Here is a 4,675-nt window from a genome sequence, read left to right as displayed (position 1 = left end):
GATATGGTCTCTGATCCTAAACATTTTTGGTATGAAATTGACTCAAGAAAGCAGCTTAGTCAGATACACTATAGTGTCCCCCTAAAACAAAAACTTGAGAAATACATGAAATAGATACAACTGACAGCCTTTGGATCTTGAGCAGAATGAAAAATTAGACAGATAACCAAGTGTAAGGAGAGACAGAATGAAAATTGTAAATTGGGAGAATTACACATTGTAGGCTATCTATTAGTTGGTTTGGCACAGCATGGGTGTCTTGAAACAAACCTAGTATGATAAGCAAGACATAAACTGGATCTAAGGAGGAAAAGGGCAAGACTGTAGGTAAGGACCTTGGTGCTCACATAGTAGGAACCTTGGTGCTCACATAGTAGGGAGGGAGACATGAACTAGGGCTGGACTAATCACCAGCAGTGATGTCTGACAATTTTAACAAGTTATACCCACAGATAAGTGAACTCAAAAAGAAAAAAACTAAAAGTTGATTGTCCAACCAAACTCCAGGCCTCCTACTGCTACTCACATATATCAAGTCAAGTCCCAGTCGCGAGCGGTAGCTAGGCAGAGGACTCAGTACACGCACCAGATGCTGTGACCAGGGGGAGCAGAGGGGAATTATATATTAGTCAATTCGCCAAGAAAACATACTACCAGTAAATATTTATGCACTTAATTTGAAAGCTTCTAAATGCATAGCACAACTGCAAAAAATATTGAAAAGAAAAGTAGTAGTTCTATAGTAAATGTAGATTTCAACACACCGCTTTTAACAGTTGACTTCACAAGTAGATGGAAAGTCAACAAAGTGACAGAAGATCTAAGTAACAACTACCTCCACCTCAGAGATTATGCAGCAGAATAATACACATTCTTCTCCAGTACACATTGATCTTTCTTTAGAATAGCCCATAGTTTAGGCCACACAGCAAACTTCAGCAAATGAAGTAAGCAAACATACCTATGAATCAAAAAAGAAAAGGCATTAGACGATATACAACATCTATTACTAATTTTAAAAAAAATCAAAAGCAATAGGAATAGAAGAAAAGTTTCTTAACACAGTAAAGGGCACATACATAAAACCAACAATGAACATCTCCCTCTTTATTCCAAAGAGTAGGAGCCTTTCCTGGATAAATGGGAAGCAGATACCCTTTATCATGACTCCTACTAACCATTATTATGAAAATTTTAGCTAGAGCTACTAGCTAGCAAAAGAAATCAAAGCAATCCAGATTGGCAAAGAAGTGAACCTCTATTTTCAGATGTCACGATTCTATACATAGAAAATCCCAAAGATTTGACAAAAAATGTTGAAAACAACCAAATGATTTGGGAACATACAGGAAATAAGATTAACATACAAGATCGAGCAGATTCCTGCATACTAGTAAAGAAAGCTTAATAAATAAATGAATTAAAAAGAAATAATTGAATAAATAAAACAATTTCTAATAGCACAGAAAAGATGAAATACTTAAATTAAACCGGGGTAAGTTAGGAAGTGGGCTTTTACAAAGAAAAATATAGAAACACTATTATAAGAAACCAAGAGAGACTTGCATAAATGAAAGAAGGTATCATGTTCATGTATACTACACGTGATCTTAGCCAAAAGGCCAAGAAGTGATCATGTTCATGGATAAAAAGACTTCATATTATAAAACTGTCAATGTTAGCCAAAGCAATAGCATTGCAATGCAATTCTGATCTACATCATAACTTCATTTTTATAATAAATAGCAAAGAGACCCAGGATAAGCAAAGAAATTCCTAAGAACAAAATATGAAGCCCCACACATCCTGACCTCAAAACTTTTTACAGAGCCACAGTAGCTAAAAACACCCTGGTACTGATTCAACTATAGATACATAAGCCCATGAAAAAGAATAGAGAACCCAGAAATTAACCTAGAGACAACGGATCTTCAACTAATGGCCAAAAATATTACATCAGGAAGAGAGAGCCTCTTCAACAAATGTCGCTAAACTATCAGATCTCTCTCATCAGAAGAATGAAACAGGACTGAGAACTCACCCTATGCACAACAAGATACTCATGACTTTGCTAAGACCTTAATAGACACCCTAGAGCTATACATACCATCAATGAGAAAATAAGAACAAACTTAAGGGCCTTATTGCAGTGCATAGATATACTGTCAAATAAAATGAAGAAAACAAACACATAGTAGAAAACAAACTAGCTGACTGGGGCATAGTAAAAAAAAAAGACCCTTGTGTGTATTAAAATACTTCATTAGAAGAGTTAAAAAAATATCATCGAGTGGGAAAAGATTTTTTACAACGACAATCTCGATAAAGGTCTAATCTCTAAAATCTACAGAAAATGCAACATTTCAATAAGAAAAGGATAATCCAGTTTTAAGAAGCAGCAAAGGACATGAAGAGACAGGTCAACAACGATGGTATTCAAAGCCAGTGATCACTGGCTATCAAATCAAAGCAATGATAAATATCACCTTAAACCAATTATGACAGCCAAATGAGAAAATAAAGAAAGAAAACCATAAAATAGCAAATTTTGGAGGGGCTGCAAAGAGCTTGTAACACTCATTCACTCAGCATGAGACTGTACAAATGTACAACCAGTGTGGGAAATGATATAGTGATATCTCAAATAGCTGGGACTAGAAAGTTCATATGACCCAATAACCTGTATGCTGGATATATAGATTAGAGAAGTAAGAGCCAAAGCAGAAATAGACATATGTACACCTATGTGGTCTCCCCAAGTGTGAAGCAAAAGAAAGCGAAGTAAACCAAAGGCACATGGAAACACTTTGTCCAAGAACTAATGGAGCATGCAAATCCCAGCCTCCATGACATGGAGACCCCAAAAATTAGATGGTGTCCAGTTACCACTACGGAGGAGAGCAATAGGTGGCCCTGGAGAGAGTGGGAGATATATGCAGAACACATCTCAAAATTATAAAGTGGACCAGACTCACTGGTGTGACAGAAACTGGTAGAATCTCCAGTACAATGGTCCTTTTACGTCCTACAGGTCTGGAAGTGAAGTCTCACTTGTGACTCAACTTTCAGCCAAATAACATACTGGCCAATAAGGTAAACAGGGAGATACAAACTTCTTAGAACTACCAACTGCATAACACTGAAAGGGTAGCATGTGCCCAGGTACAGATCTTAGAAAGCATGAAGGACTATAAATCAAGGGTGGATAGAAAGTAAAAATACAAGGAAGAAATGGGAAGAGTGCTTTTCTATTATGAGTAGTGTAATCAATATCACAAAACATAATGTGTAATGAATCATTGAATTGAACTTAATTTGCTCTAAATTTCACTCAAAATAAATAAATAAATAGATGTGTGCATATCTTGGATGTGTGGGAAAAGGGGGCCACACATAGTCTTCCAGACCTCTGGATTGGGAAGAGCTAGTTGGGGAAAGAGGACGAAGTAGATAGACCAAAATCTCAAGACCACCATATTTCAGCAAGGAAAGCTAAGGAACCTGAAAATTCCAAATTGAAACCTGGATTTCTAGCCTTTTGATTGGTATTTGCAAGGTAGATGGACAAAACACACTTATTCAATAGCTTCTTAGGGTAATTTATAATTTTGAAATAATTAGACATGTGAAAGCTTCTAATTATAGCCTTGTTTTGGAATCTGCAAATTGTAGGCATAGGTTTATTTGTCCTCACAACAGAACTAATGGATTTTATTATCAACTCTATCTTATATCCAAGTGAACTGAGACCAAAATATGCTGAATTTATGTACACAGAGTAAAAGTGCCAAAGCTGTGATTCAAACAGAGTCATTTGACTCCAGAGCTCCACACTCTTACCCAAATATGACCTAGTTGATTGAGCTATAGTAGTTGTTTACCACAGTGAAGGTGGGACCCTGAATTGCAAACACCAAATGAAATCCCACTGAGATTTTAGTACAGAGAGGACAGAGTTAAAGCTATGAAGAGTATATTTAGGCTAAGAAACAGATTATAGATAGATGATAGCTAAGTAGATCAATAGATAGATAGATATATAGATAGATAGATAGATAGATTGATTGATTGATTGATAGATAGATAGAATGAATGAGGGGGAAACGAAGACGAATTGATTTTTAACACATTTAAAAACTTTAAAATGATATAGAATAGGTTTTTTTTTCTAAATCTTTCTAAGTTTCCTTGAACCTGGTCCAGCCTGTCTCCACATTTCTGAATCTCCCAAGCAACATAATTTATAGTGCAAACCAAATCATTAAGGTTGCCAGGTGTTCAATTTTGAACTCGTCTTTTGACCGTCTGCTTGGAGAACAAATAACAGAAATGCCAGTCATTTTTAATACAGTTTGTAAAGATGAAGTTGTTGAAGAACAACAATTGTACCAACTTCCCAGGCTGCACTGTGCTCTGAGCCTGCTTTGTTTTTAGATATCAGCCTGTCTCGGCAAGGATGCCTTTGAGTGGTCTAGCAAGCTGATGACCTTTGCTATAACTCATATTGGCATCTTCTACTTACTGCCAGACATCATGGCATTTTTATTGATCTCTCTATGACCTTTGCAGCAAATAATGATGCTTTTGTGTATATTTAAAAGCAATTGGAATTAAAAAATACAAAAATAAATAATCAGAAGAACATTTGAATGAGTTGAGTCAGTAAGTCTAAATA

General features: G+C 36.0%; 1 pseudogene; it reads right to left on the bottom strand.

Annotated features, from left to right (window-relative positions):
• Positions 1–1,505: 1,505 nt before the first annotated feature.
• Positions 1,506–1,634, bottom strand: LOC142423502 (U2 spliceosomal RNA; annotated as a pseudogene).
• Positions 1,635–4,675: the final 3,041 nt, after the last annotated feature.

Source organism: Tenrec ecaudatus, chromosome 12 (assembly GCF_050624435.1).
Source record: "Tenrec ecaudatus isolate mTenEca1 chromosome 12, mTenEca1.hap1, whole genome shotgun sequence".
NCBI classification, from domain to species: domain Eukaryota; kingdom Metazoa; phylum Chordata; class Mammalia; order Afrosoricida; family Tenrecidae; genus Tenrec; species Tenrec ecaudatus.
Note: the sequence above shows the minus strand (reverse complement) of the source record. Positions and strands in the feature narration are given on the sequence as shown.